Genomic DNA, 15,770 nt, shown 5'->3' with positions numbered 1-15,770 from the left:
GAGATGATGACCTCTAACAAGAAGACTGTGAAAACCTAGTCATTTTGGCAGCAGACATAGACCTGGAATTGTTTGGGCAGTGCCAAGATGAGGTGAAATGTAAAACATCTCATTAGCAGTCCTGCAAACTGCTTTATGTTAGGATTAAGTTTGAGTAGCAGTCTCCCAGAACATTGTAATAGTACTCATAATTTGCTTTTAAATCCTGTTTCAACTTTGTTTTCTATGTGCTCTTGTGAGCAGACCTTATTTAGCATTTCTTTTGTATGTAGGAGTAAATTATCACAATAAATGACTCATATTGTCCAGTGAGTACCTTGTTATATCCTCCCTTTCTGGGAGGTCCTAGAAACGAGCCAAGGAGTGAAATTATCCATATCCATAAAGTTGTAGCCTTTATTCAAAAAAAAAAGTGTCAGGGTGGTGGGCTTAATGAGCCAATGAGTGTGAGAACAGGGAGCCTAGTCTTTTTTCATTAGAGGGCAGGATTCCTTAAGAGTGAATGTCTGGATACTGAATGTGGAGTGGCACAAGTCCCGACCCCTGTGGGCCCACCAGCTGTTCTTCAAGGTTAGACCAAATGAGTGCTGTTAGTAACAACCTTGACTTAAAAAACAATAATTGACATTTCTATAGCTCTTGAAGGTTTGCAAAATATATACTATCTTGTTGATTACCAGCACCACCTGGACCACCATCTCCCTCAGACCCTAAATGAGGCAGCCCAGGACTCTGAACACAAAACTTTGGGAATAACAGCCACCAGCCTAGCCCTCATACCCATCATCAAAGGGAGAAATCATTTTGGAAAAATGGCCTACTTCCTCATCACCACAACTGGCAACTGTTGACCAACTACCACCAAAAGGCAAATGGTCACAAAAGTGCCAGCATCTGGCAATGCCTGCGGGTGCCAGCATCCTCAACTGTTTTTGTTTCTTACCCAGTGCTCATGGCTATTGTCTGGAGAAATAATTCCTGTAGAAAAGGAGCCAATTATCCTCACCAAGTGCCAACCAACAGCTATGCATCAGGCAAGCATGCCAGCCTTCCTGAAGTTGTGAGAGAGAGATAGGAGGTAACATATGCCAGATATGTCAAACCAATGGGCAAAGTCCAAACAGGACATTCCTGCCAAAGTCAAGGAAAAATTCCTGGTCCTGAAGCCCCTCACCAACAAGAAGAAGGTGCGTCAGATAACTGGGTGCTTTGGATACTGACTCCCCATTGTTGTCGTTGTTCAGTCATTTTAGTCATATCTGACTCTTTGTGGACCCCATTTAGGGTTTTCTTGGCAAACCGCCCCCCAACTTGGGGCTTTTCTATGACTCTCCCCCTGTCAAAATGCTATATTCTATTTTACACATTTTGAGTGGGACACAAGGCAACAAGATGCCCCAGAAGCCACGTAGAGGTCAGTCCAGCAAGCCCTACCCCTGATACCACTGAGTTACAAGTCACCATGAAAGACCTAGAAAAGGACATCTGGCTCCAGCTAGAATACCCTGATTTTAGTTCCAGTGACAATGACTTGGCTTTCATATCAGAACTCACTCAGAAATGGGCAAAACCTCAAGCCTTCCATGCCCAGTATCAGCCACAATCAACAGGGACTGTAGAATATTGGAATAGGAGCCTCAAGCAAACCTGAATACTCAGGAACTAAATAAGGCCTGAACGGTTGGGTTGACAGGTCCCCAAGAACAGTATTCACCGTCAACACACCAATTACAAAAAAAAAGACAATCCACCCTTATTCATCGTCTTCCAAACTCACCGTAAGGTAATGGAGGAGAGGAAGAACACATATAGCCAACACTGAAACTTGCGGTCAGGACACATGGTCCTGGTTGTTTAAGTCTACTTTCTTTCCTACAAAAACCATGAGAAATATTGGGGAAGGAGGGAGGCAGTTTAAGATTGTTCCCCCCGCCCAATACTGGGCATTCCAATACCCACCTAGATGCCCTAACCTTCTGGTTACTATCTTTACAGGATGGGCATCCGATCAATCAATAAACATTTATTAAGTACCTACCATGTGCCAGGCACCATACTAAGTACTAGGTGTACAAAAAGAGGCATGATATTTTCTTTCCCCAGTATCCAGTTAGTTTTCACCTAACCATCCAATCTGTGATCAGGGGAACCTATAGGGAGCATGAGACTGATTGGACATCAGATCCTAGACTTATTCCTCCACCCTCAGAGGCAGGTGGAGCAATTTGGCAAATACAGAGTAAAGTAAAAAAGGCAGGAGGTGATAGCTGAGTTACTGTTGTCCAGGAGATAAACAACAGCCTTTGGAAAATGAAAGGAGAGGAGATGGTGGGAAAGGAAGAAACTGAATCTGCCCATCAGGGACAGAGAAGAAATGTTGGGAATGAGAGCCATGAGCCATGTCTGTGTCTCTCTGCTTCTGTCTCCCAACAGGTAACCCAGACTATTAACCTGACTGAGATGCCATCATCTGCCTCCTACCCTTTCTCCTGCTGGTCATCTTGATATACTATATTTGTGACCTGTCTCACTGGCTCAGCAACAGTAATCACACCCTCACTTTACCATGAGGACTAAGTTGAGAATTATGATAATCATGGGGTGGGTGGGGGGTAACCCTGGCCTACCTGGAGTCTTACCCAAGTTGTTCATGAATGTTGGGGTGTGCTGCCTGGCTCCAAGAATATCCAATGCACAGATCCAAGGTTTTCCATTGAACTCTACCCAGGGTACCTTATCACTGTGTGTATCTCCAGCCCACTCCCCAAGAGGAAAAGTTAACTTTTATATTAGGACTCCAGAGTGGGGAGTCAAGCCAATGGGATGTCAGCCTCAGTACCTAATGGCTGTCAGATGAACCAATTCCTCTGGGGTAGAGAGATAAATTTTATATATGATTAGTAGATACTTTAACATCAGTGAATGGTACTTTTGTAAAATATGCTGTACAAAGAGCATTCTGAAATATTAAACAATGTCACAGACCAATGCGGACCCTTCCCTTCACTTATCCTTCCTCTTCAGCTTTGGGGAAAACAGGGTCAGAACTTACCCTTTGTCCTTGGGACTATGTAACCAAGTTCTCTTAATCCTGTGAGTATTCAGTCTCTGACTGAGAAGGGAGAGTTTTCCCTAGCAGCATGGGCATGCCCAACCCTGACACTATCTTAGAAAGTGCCTAACTGGATGATGGTATAGCCCAGGGGTGGGGAACTTGTGGCCTGGAAGCCTCACGTGGCCCTCTAGGTCCTCAAGTGCAGTCCTCCGACTGAATCCAAATTTCACTGAACAAACAAATCCGCTGCATAAATCCTCTTAATAAAAGGATTTTTTTCAGTGAAGCTTGGACTCAGTCAAAGGGTTACATTTGAGGATGTAGAGGGCCACACATGGCATCAAGGCTGCAGGTTCCCCATCCCTGGATAGCCTTCTGCAACTTAGTCCCTAACAAGGATTGTATCTCTAGTACAGTAGTCAGGCCATTTACCATATACAAGGGCACCCTGAATCCTGAACACATGAACCTACACAGATTCTGTGGGGACAGCCTTCCAGGGTGTGCTCAAGACACTGGGGGTTCCACAGATTTGTCAGGGTCTTCCTACCTTGATATATGGGGTAGAATGCATGATCCTTAACTTATTAGCCACCATAGCCCTTATAGCCAATGAAACATATATGGTTATAGATGCCCAGGAAAGAAACCCTAGCTGCCTGGCACTGGTGGTTTTAGCTTGCCACATTGCCCTAGATTGCCTTCTGGCTATAAATGGAGGCATCTATGCCTTAGCCTGCACCTTCCTGTTATTTTTAGATGCTTGGTACAGGCCTGTAATAGACCACTTTTCTCTCCAGGGTTGAGCCGATGGAGTCATGGTATTTGTCCCCCTTTTCCCAGACTAGGGTTTTGGAGAGGGTAGCTCAGAGGCCTTCTACAATCAGCCTCTCTAATCCGCATCTTAATTGTCAGAATATTCATGTTGGTCCAATGTGTCCTGAGATGTATCCAACAAGCATTACCTTAATTATTCAATGTTGACTACTCCTTAGGCCTATCTCTTGTTACACAATTCAGACATGAAGGTGTGAGCCATACCCAGTTCTAATTAGAGTTGGCTGACGAAACTTCCTAGCAAGCTTGCTGATATAGCACAGTTATAATTCTGCCTCCCTCATCCCAAGTAGGTCTTCCTGGTTAATTTTTAGAAATCCTCCCTTTTGCTACTGGTCCATGTTCCCTGACCCCATTACCCTACTGGTGACATGACAGCCACCACAGCAGACTCTTTGCTTGAAAACCTTGTGTAAACCCTCAACCTTGGCCGCTCTGCACCTTCAGCTAGAGGGTATATCCCACTGCTCATCAAGGCCCCACTCAGCATGCTGTGCCATGGGATGGTAAGGGTGAGGGAGGCCACATTCAATTCTAACCCTCACTGAATTGCTGTTCTTCTGTCCATTCCCTCCTGTGATACACCAGGCTTTGAGGATGCAAAAACCATTCTAGCACATCCTGGTGTTGCATGCTGTTCACCTTCTGTCCCAAATTTGCACAACAAATAACAAAACAAATAACTGGAACACTGCAAAACAATATGACAAAGCTTGGCTACAGAAAAGAGCTAGGAAAAGACACCTCCTTTCCCCTTCTTTGCAGAGGTGGGGGACCATGGGTATGGAATACTGCATAAACTTAAGGATTTCTTTTTTGCTATGTTAGTTTTGCCATTTTTTTCTTTCTGCTATTCTTTGCTGTTATAGAAGGTTCTGAAGGAAGGGTTGTGGTGAGGGATGCAGTAGAAAACATAAATGACCAAAAAACAAAGTATGTCAATAAAATTACATTAAAATTTTTAAAAAATGAAAACATGGTTAGTGAGCATCTAGACATTGGAGGAGTGATCACAAAAAACCAGCCGAGCCTTAGGAACAAGTCAGGCCATCAGTGGAGATAGAAAGCTAGTTCTCAAAGAACTGCAAACTATTAACAGCTATATAAAAGATTGCTCCAAATCACTTAACAATAAGACAAATGCAAATCAAAGCCAATCTGAAGTTTCACTCCCACCCAGAAGATTGGCCAAGATGTCATTAGTTGCTGGTGGAGGGGTTATGGAAAAAATAAGCACATTAACAGATGGCTGATAGAATTGTTGGGGTCTAACCATTCTGAAAGGCAATTTGGAATTATGCTTAATTAAGAAATTGATCATGACTTCTGTACCCTTTTAACCCAGAAAAGCCGAAAATAGAAAGGAAGGTCCTATGGATACCAAAAAATTAATAGAAATGCATATAAACCTTATGTACTTATTGCCAGTCACTACAAAATTCCTTTGTTTTTGTTTTGGAGTGGGGAAGACAGGGCAATTCGGGTTAAGTGACTTGCCTAAGGTCACACAGCTAGTTAGTGTACCAAGTGTCTGAGGCCGGATTTTACTCCAGGGCCGGTACTCTACTCACTGCGCCACCTAGCAGCCCCCACTACAAAATTCTAACTGCTCTTAGCAGAAGTAAGATCATTAGTTCTTGTCTTTCTTTGACCAGGAGATGTCCTCTAAAAGGCATTCAAGAGCCTCCAAAAGCTGACATCAGCCTATTTTCCCAATCCCATTTTTCAAAAATCTCTTTCCAAATACTCTATAATTTTGGCCAGATAAGATCCTTTCAGTTTCCACACCCTTGCACATACTCTCTCCTACGCTCATAAATCCCTCCCTACCATTTCTATTTATTGGCATCCTCAAGCAGCAGGCTGTCCCATTATTTTATCACCTCCACCTTGAGAAATATTCTGTCAGCTTCTTATGCATCAGGATTCTATTATTGTTGGCATAAGATATGCCTGATTACCTCATGAAGATGAGGGACCCAAGTGTTATTTTTTTGTCTGCCCTAACAGATACTTTGCTAAATACCTTTATTTACTGCTTCCCACAGTGTATAAAGAAGCATGGGAGGAGCCATGGGGAAATCTGTGTTCCTTTTCCCCTGGAACACATGGGCTTAGAAGGGTCTTCTAGCCTGAGAAGCAGGAGTATTCCAGTTTAAAGGACCTGGCTCTGCCACTTATCACCTATATTGTCTTGAGAAAGCCCTTCAGTTAATCAACCCAAAGCATTTTTAAAGTACCAACTATGTGGCCAGGCATTGTGGTAGACAAATATAAGAATGATACTGTTCCTTCCATGAAGGAACTCGCATTCTAACAGCAGTCTAAACAACATGTGTGTGTGTGTGTGTGTGTGTGTGTATACATGGTTATAGAAGATCCATGCAAGATAAATACAGAATTACCTGAATGGGGGAAGGCACGAAAAGTTATGGATTGTAAGGAAAGCCGCCATGTAAAATGTGGCACCTGAAGTCAGCTTTGACAGAAACTAGGGATGCTAAGATAAGGAGCTAATGAAGGAGTGGATTCCAGGCATGAGAGATAGCCCACGCAAAGTCAAGGAGGTGGGAGATGTTGGGCCATGAGTGAAAAACCACAAGAAATCCAGTTTGGTTGGATTGTAGAGTGTGTGAAGGGGAGTAGTATGTATAATGAGGGCAGAAAGGTAGATTGGAATCAGACTGTGAAGGGCTTTAAATGCCAGACTGAGATGTCTGTCTTTGAACTACATGGCAACAGAGAGTCACTGGAATTTATTGAGTAGGGAAGTGACACAGTCAGACTTGTGTTTTAGGCAAATAATTTAGCAGCTATGTGAAAGATGGATTGCAGAAGAGAGATTTGAATCTAGGGGAGAAATTATTGTCTTAGTCCAGCCAAGAGATGATGAAAGATTGAACGAGGGTGGTAGCAGTGTTAGTAAAGGAGACAGATGTGAGATGTAGAGCTAAAATCATCACATTTGGCAACTGATTAGATATATGGGGGAGGAAGAATGAAAAATTTAGGATGGCTTTGAGGTTTCAGAACTGGGTGACTGGAAGGAGAGCACTGCCTTTGCCAGAAAGGGACAGAAGTCATAGAGTTCAGAAAATGGATAGGTTTGTGTGGGGGAAAGTTAGGGGAGATGATAAGATCTGTTTTGAACATAATAATTTTGAGATACCTAACAGGACAAACAATTCAAAATGTCCATTGAGCAGTTGGTAATGCAATAGGTATCTCTGCTTTCTCTCCTCTTATTTTCAATTTAACCCTTTATAGTCTGGCTTCTTTCCTCATCATTCCACTAAAACTGCTCTCTCCAAAGTTACAAGTGATGTCTTAGTTGCCAGATCCAATCGCCTCTCAGTCCTCATTCTCCTTGACCTCTTTACAGTTTCTGATGCTGTTGATCATTCCCTTCTCTTTGATGCTGTGTTTTCTCTAAGTTTGTGGGATACCACTCTCTCCCGGTTCTCTTTCTGCCTCTCTGTCTCCTCCTTGGTCTCCTTTGCTGGATCCTCCTCCAGATACAGCCTTTAACTATAGGTGTCCCTCAGGGTAATGTCCTGGGCCCTCTTCTTTTCTCCCTCTATACTACTCCACTTTGTCATTTCATCAGTTCCCATGAATTTAATTACTACCTATACCAATGATTTTCAGATTTACCTATCCTTCTCTAATCTCTACTGATCTCCAATCTTATATTTCCAACTGCTTTTCAGATATCTCAAACTGGATGTACAGTGGACATCTTAAACTCAGTATTTCCAAAACAGAACTCATTTTCTTCCCTGTAGAAGGCATCATCATCCTTCCAATCCCCCAGGCCAGGTGTGGGGAACCTGCTGCCTTGAGGCCACATGTGGTCCCCTAGGTCCTCAAGTGCAGCCCTTTGACTGAATCCAAACTTCACGGAACAAATCTAGAGGGCCACATGTGGCCTTGAGGCCTCAGGTTCCCCACCAATGCCCCAGGCTAATAACCTAGGTGTCATCTTCTATGACTCACAATCTCTCACCCCCCACATACAATGTGTTGCCAAGGCCTGTTGATTCACCTTTGTAACATCTCTCTAATACACTCCCTTCTCTCCTCTGACACTGCCTCTACTCTGGTGTAGGCTCTCAATCACCTTACACTTAGACTATTGCTGTACCCTGCTGGTGGGTCAGTCTGCTTCAAGTCTTTTTCCACTCCAATCCAATTCCTCCTTTCAGCCACCAAAGTGATTTTTCCTAAAGCTTAAGTCTGAGCATATAACTTTCCACCCTCCCTCCCTTAAACCCAGTAAACTTCAGTGCCTCCTGGCGTAATTAACCTCTATTTGCCATTCACATCCCTCCATCACCTAGTCCTCTCTTACCTTTCCAGTCCTCTAACATCTTATTCCCCACAACATACTCTTTGATCCAGTGACACTGGCCTCCTCCTCGCTCCACAAACAAGATGCCCCATGTCTTAGTTGCAGATATTTTCTCTGACTGTGGCCCATGCCCAGAATGCTCTTCTTCCTCATCTCCACCTACTGGTTTTCTTGAGTTCCTTCCCATCCTAACTAAATCTCTTTTATTGGAAGCCTTCCCAAGCACTCTTAATGTGCATATCCTCTCTCTTTTAATTATTCCTCTGTATCCTATATACAGTTTGTACATATTTGTTTGTTTGCTGTTTCCCTATTAGATTTCCCCATTAGCTCCTTGAGGGCAAGGATTGTCCTTGGCTTCTTTTTATATCCTCAGTACTTAGCACAGTGCCTGGCACACAGTAGGCACTTAAATATTTACTGACAGAGTCATCATTTCCTAAGCACAATAATATTCTATAACATTCTCATATCATAACTTGTTCAACTATTGTGCATTTGATGGGCCCCCTCAAATTCCAATGATTTGCCCCCACAAAAAGAGCTGTTTTAAATATTTTATATAGGTCCTTTCCCTCTTTCTTTGATCTATTTGGGGAAGAGACAATAGTAGCAGTATAACTAGATTGAAGGATATATATGCATACATATATACATATACATATATATGTGTATATACATACATATATACATACACATGTGTATATATATACATATATATGTGTGTATATATATACATATATATGTGTGTGTATAAATATATATGTATATATATATATTATACATATGTATGTGTGTGTGTGTGTGTGTGTGTGTATATATATATATATATATATATATATATATATATATATATATATATATATATATATATACATACATACATATGCACAAAATAGCTTTTGGGGTATAGTTACTAATTTCTTTCCAGAATGCTTGGACTAGTTCAAAGCTTAAAGAACATGTTTTCCCACATCCCCTCTAATATTTGTCATTGAAAAGAAAATCTATGAGAACGGATAAGGTCATGAAGAGAGAGTATAAGAGGAGAAAGAAAGAGCGTAAGACATAGTCTTATAGACTCAATAGTTATTGGAATGCCTTAGATAGACATACAGCAAAGAAGACTGAGAAGTGATCACTTAGGCAGGAGGAAAACCAAGGGAGAACAATGTTCTGAACACCTAGAGAACAGCCAGGAAAGGAGAATGATCAAGTGTCAAATGCTGCAGAGAGGTCAAGAAAGATGAGGATTTAGAAAAGGCCATTAGATTTGGCAAAGAAGAGACCACTGTTAATTTTGGAAAGAGTAGTTCTATTGTTTGAAGAAGTTGGAAGCTAGATTTTAAAGGGTTGAGAAGTGAAAAGAATATAAGGGAAGATAATGAGTTTAGATAGCTTTTTCAAAAGAGTGAGGCTGAGAAAGAGAAAGGAGAAATAAAAGATGAGAGCTTGAGGCAATGGTAGAACCAAATGAGGGGTTTTTGCCTTAAGCAGACTCAGTAATCATTTATTAAGCATCTAGCACTGGGGAAACAAAACTAAGCTAGCTCCTGCCTTCAAGGAGCTCACATTCTGATGTATGAGATGATGTGCAAACAACTACGTTGAAACAAGATGTATAAAAGATAAATTGGAAGTAATCAACAGATGGTGAAGACCTGAGTGGGTTTATAGGCAGCAGAGAAGGAACCAATAGAGATTGAAGATTAGAGAGGGGTGGAAATGATAGTGGGGGTAACCTTCTGGAGAAGATAAGAGGAGTTGGGATCAAGGGTATATGTATAAGAGCTGGCCTTGGCAGGTAGATGCAGTGGGAAACCTTGGCATTTTTAAGCTAAAGTCTTTCCCAAGTCCAGTGAGATCTTAGTTGAGTTTAGGTAGCATAAATTTGGAGTGGACCTAGTGAGAATACTTGCATAGCTTCTTCCTGCTCCCTTCAGCAATAGAGGACTAGGAGCAGAGGGGACAGAAGGTAATTCAGGGTTGCAGCTCAACAAGGCATGAGCAGAGATAGGACAAGGAGCTTAGGAAGAAAGGACAGTATAGTATTGAACTGTTTAACTATGGGGGCATGATTGTGAAGGTAAGAAAGTGAGACCAAAGCAGGGGTGATGGCTTGGAGAAGTACTGAGGACTGAAGGAATTGGAGGTGAGTACAAAGAAAGTTTTAAGGAAGGGTGAGGCATTGGGAGAGATGGAATGATAGGAGGCTGCAATGTAATAAGGGAATTTCAAGATGACTTATCATGGAAGTATGGCACTTAGGGATAATGGCAAGATCAAGGGTGTAACCATTCTTGTGTTTGTGTGTGTGTGTGTGTGTGTGTGTGTGTGTGTGTGTGGAGGCAGGCTGGGCCATGGAAGAGTAGGTCATGGGATTTGAGTGACTGTGAAGCTAGGGGATTTGGAGAACATTAACACCTATGTTGAAATTTATTTGTGTAAAGGCAGGAATCGGATTGGAGCGGTAGATTGTGAGCCAGGGACCGATGTCTTTCAGAAAGGAGTCAGCGAATGACCGAAGGGATGGTACATAACACCACTAGGAAATAGACTGGATAATTTTGGATAGAATAAACCTCAAAGGAGAGGTTGCTGCCTGATGGTATCAGAAAGAGAATCTGAAAATGGTAATAGGTGATAAAGAGTATTCTAATCCCACTTTTTGGACAAATGTGTTAGGACTTATGGGAAAAGCGGCAGTGCTGGAAAGGTGGCCATAGAGACAAGTTCAGCCAACATGCTGATGATTCAGCGGTCTACAGGATTCAATAGATCTTTTGGACTTGAGTGGGAGGAGAATGGGTGACAATGAAACAGTGGATCTCTGATATTACTGTGGGTGCTCCTTACTGTCAGCATTTTTAGGTAAAGGTACAGGCACAAGGGCCCCAAGAGCCAGCCTATAGAATTAAGCCCTAAACTTTTCCCATCTCCAGCAGCTGCCCTATCTAGAACTGTGAGGATTAGGCAAGGACACTTAAACACAATTCTTCCAACTAGGAGGGTTTAGAATTTGAAGTAGAAATGACAGAGACCTTAGAAGAAGGGGACCATGCCTTCCTTAAGTTTATAGTAGTTAAGCAGAAGAATGCAGACCATAGTCTGAAGTGTTATGAAGAGCTTATTTAAAAGAGTCCAGAGAGAAGTTGCATCCAGTCTTTGGCCAGAGACTCTAAAAGAGAAGAAGACTAAAGACATGGTGGAAGGCTCTCAAGAAAGATTTGCTGATGAAAAACAGACAATGCAGTAGCAAGGGAAGAGCTCTGGATTTGGAATCAAGGGCCCTTGGCTCAAAACTAAAGCCTCCCACCAATTGGTCATACGACCTATAACTTTTCCTCTCTGGTCCTGAATTTTCTCACCTATACTATAATTGAACCATCTATGACATCTATGCAAGGTCTAAATCATATGACCTTGGGAACCATAGCAGCAGAGTAGCAGAAAAGTAACAGTAAGCTCTTCTTTCCCCCAGCCCCATAACTCCTCTAATCATCTGGAAAATGTGACAGACTGAATTCTATTTGGGAAATAAAAAAACAAAAAAAATCACAATGAGGCTTTTTTATAGTCCAAGTTGAAAGAAGGAAAAAGAGAGATCTGTGGAAACTGGGGACTGGCTCTCTTTATTCCTTGAGTTGGGGTATGGAGCATTCCATTGTAGGGAGACATTGCTTCAGGGCAAGAAGTCCCATGATCAGCATAGAGAACTTGTGTAGGGTGCAGGAACAGAAGCCTGGGAGCATCTTCAGGCAGTCATGTTCAGGAGATCTGTACCTAGGAGGAGCAGGTCATGGTAAGGAATGGTCAAGGCTCTAGACTGTATATTGAAGAAGAAAAAAGTCTGGAAGCAAGCAACAGCTGTATGGCTCTGACTTCAGGAGCAGAGGAAGGTCTCAGATCCCGCTTGCAGGTCTTGAAACCTGCAGGAGAATGACTGGGCAGGAATCTCAGATCAAAAGGAAGCTTACACCTCTGTCACTGAATCATCAGAGCTTTCCAGATGCCTGATAAGGGCTGAGTATAGTAGCTGGTTGTTAGAACTCCAAATGAAGCAAGGCATGTTGCTCAGACCCAAAACCGAAACCAGGTTGGGAGTTTGCATAGCTCAGATCAAGAGCGGCAGCACTTTGCCCTGGATCAGACCACTGGATCAGAACACTTTTGGATCACTGAAAACTTACAGATGCCCAAACTGAGATGCTCCTGAGATCCTAGAGTAAACATCCTAGACATTTCCTCCAGAGATGCACAGAGTCCAGCTTTAACATAAAGCCTGAAGTCAGGAACTAGGCTAGAAGAATGAACAAACAAAGGCTTCTATGGTGACATAGAAGGGAATGACTCCAAAACTTGTACATGTAGGTTGGGCTGAATTACATCTGAGCTCCCTTCCGCTCTGAGATTTGTGATTGTGGAACAGAAAGTATTCTGAATTTGGACTCATAGGTGGAAGGCAAGGAGAAAGGAGCAAGCATTTACTAAGCATCTACTCTGTGCCAGGAACTGTGCTAAATGCTTTATAACTATTCTCTCATTTGATCAGATCAAAGGATCTGATTTCTAATCTGGTTCTGCCACTGATGACCTTCATCCTATTGGACAAGTAAGTCACTTCCCCTCTCTGGTACTCCCTTTCTTCATCTGTGAAATGAGGAGTTTGGAGCAGATGATGTCTAAGGTCCCTTTCAGCAACATTTGAAGCTTATAGCCTCACTACCACCAACCATTTCTGCCTTTTTCTCTCTCGCTCTGCCATTTCTTCCTTGGATGGTAAATCAGCTTTACAGTTTAGGACTTCGATGACATTTGAAGCTAAGGAAAAGTGGATGGAATCTAGACTGGTTTAGAAAACTAATTCTCAAGACAGCTCCAATAGGGGATTCCTGAACTTGAAGTCAAAGGGCAGAACCTTTGCATGATCAACATGTCAGACTTTTGGATCAGAGACTTTCGATCTGTAGGATATCTACTACTATACTTCTAAAGAGTGACCATTTACTCTCTTCAAAGTGGTAATGAGAGTCATTGGGGTGTGGTGAAGTAATAAATCTAGCCTCTGAGTTCAGAAGACCTGGTTCAAGGACCACCTCTGACACCTACCAATTGGGTGACCCTGAACAAGTAAGTCACTTAATCTCTCAGTGCTCTAAGACAACTCTGTAAGACTATGAATTGCAGAGGTGTTGAACTACATTGGTAAAAGGCATTTCCTCACCCCAAGAGTTCCATAGATCAATAAAAGCATAGGACCAATCTCTAACCCTGTCCTTTAAGGTGGTAACTCTTCTTAATTAAGCTTTTTTTTTTTAAACCAGACTTGCTATTGTCTTCTAGACGATTTAGCTTTGCTAACTTTCGCTAGGCATTTGAGTCCACAACAAAAGCTCCTTTGAGCTTTTATTCTTAAGAGAATTTGAGATCAGTGAGTGTCCATTATTCCGTTAGAACCCCGGGATAGTCACCTCCCTTCCTTTGGCAAACTCACACCCGCACAACTGATGATTCCCTCCTGGGCTATACAAGGCTAACCTGCTCCGGTTTCTGCTCCTGTTTGGGGAAGGTGTGAAGTGGGGGCCCTGAAAGGTCTCTCCTTTGGGTAATATAGATTCCCCCCACCACACGACATCTTCTGGGTCTCACTTACCTGATGTTCTAGCACCGGGGTTTGCCGAAGCCAGGCCAGACTCTGCGGGATAAGTTTGGGAATCCAGGCTGCCGGGAAGAAGGCGGGACTGGTAATCAGGCAGGCACCGCCCCTCTCTTCCCAGCCAGAGGATGCTGCAGGAGCGGGAGCTGGAGCGGGGACGAGGACGGGGACCGGGACAAAGAGACTAAGAAATCAGAGGTGGAAAGGGAGAGGTTACAGGAAATAGTCAAATAAGTTTCCACGAGTGGTTGGGCCGCGGCAGAAGGAGTAGGAGGCACAGAAGGAAAGTCACCTGCAGGGTCCCTAGGCAAGTTTCTCAAGGCAATGAGGTTGGTGTAATGGTTAAAGGCTCTGATTGCGGTGAAACCTAGATTGGGAGGGAGGAGCGGGACAACTAAGGAAATTTCGAGAAGTAACACGAAAGGTGGGGAAACAGAGCGCTCTTCGAAGGCTCCTCAATAATCCTTAGGAGAGGCACGCCTTGCAGAGGTCAGAGAGGACGTGGTAGGAGGCTACACGAACAGCTGCCCCAGTAGGGAAGAGATGAAGTCTGGCCACGGTGTGCCGAGGATCCTAAGAAGCCTAGAGTTCGGACTGAATGAAACCTTAGTCACGCCCACCCATTCCTGCTGAGCCGGTTGTTACCCGCCTCCGACTACACAACAGGGCGAGACCCGGGTGGTTGCAATAGCACCCCCGGGCCTCCCCGCCCACCCTCTTTAGGCTGCCAAGGATCCTCCCGCCCACTCTCTTTAGCCTCCCCCGAGCTATTCCCGTAACCCCACCCCAAATCTACTTCTCCTGTCTTCACTCCATACACACTCCAAACCCAGTTTCACTACTGACCCTTATTCTTGCATGTACCGAGGCACCAGTTCCACCCAGACATAAATTCACCCCCTCTCTCTAGACATCCATTCTCCAGTCTCCATCCCGCCCCCCGCCGCCCCAGTACATGATACCCTTAAAATAGACCGACAGGCACACTGCCCTCCCACCTGCCCACAGTTGCCTGAAACGAAAACTTAGGACAGACACCCTCCCCCATTCGTTACAGCTGTAGCCCACTCCCAGTCTTCCATCCCTCACTAGGTTCAGGGCCCTCCACAAAACACTGCTGCCGCCAGATGGGAGGCCCTGAGACACACTACTCACCTCCCCAGTCACAATCTCTCCTGCTCCCCATTCAAACTCAGGGGCATGCACAGTTAGGCACACAGTCAAAGCTGAGTCACCTGACTCAGCCAAGATCCTTTCTTTTATGTAAGGTAACTGGATCTCCACCTGTAAAATAGACCCCACCTATAAAATTGGAGGAATGCCCTAAGAGGCAGGGAGCCTCCTCTCCACATACATTATGAGGAGTATTGATGAGGTACCCTCAACATGAAAGACCCACCTCTGAGGGACTGTTGCAGTTCAGGAAGTTACTGAAACACAGACATCCATGACCACCCACCTTGGCCCTCCTTTCCCCTCAGTGGGAGTTCTAGAAAGAACTCCAAATGGAGATCCTGTCTCATTTCCCTGTAAGATCTTTTACTGTAAGATCACCTCCTGAAAGAGATCCCAAAAGGCAAACTCCTAGAAATATTATAGCCAAATTCCAGAGTCCCCAGGTCAAGGAGAAAATATGCAAGCAGCCAGAAAGAAACAATTTAAGTATTATGGAAATACAATCAGGGTAACACCAGATTTAGCAGGTTCTATATATATATATTCTATATTAGCAGGTTCTATATTCTGGAGGTCTAAGGAGCTAGGATTAAAACCAAGAATCACCTACCCAGAAAAACTGAATATAATCCTTCAGGGAAAAAGATGAACCTTCAATAAAATAGAGACTTTCAATCATTCTTGATGAAAAGACC

This window comes from Trichosurus vulpecula, chromosome 1 (assembly GCF_011100635.1).
Source record: "Trichosurus vulpecula isolate mTriVul1 chromosome 1, mTriVul1.pri, whole genome shotgun sequence".
NCBI classification, from domain to species: domain Eukaryota; kingdom Metazoa; phylum Chordata; class Mammalia; order Diprotodontia; family Phalangeridae; genus Trichosurus; species Trichosurus vulpecula.
The sequence above is the reverse complement of the archived record's forward strand: the minus strand, read 5'-3'. Positions refer to the sequence as shown.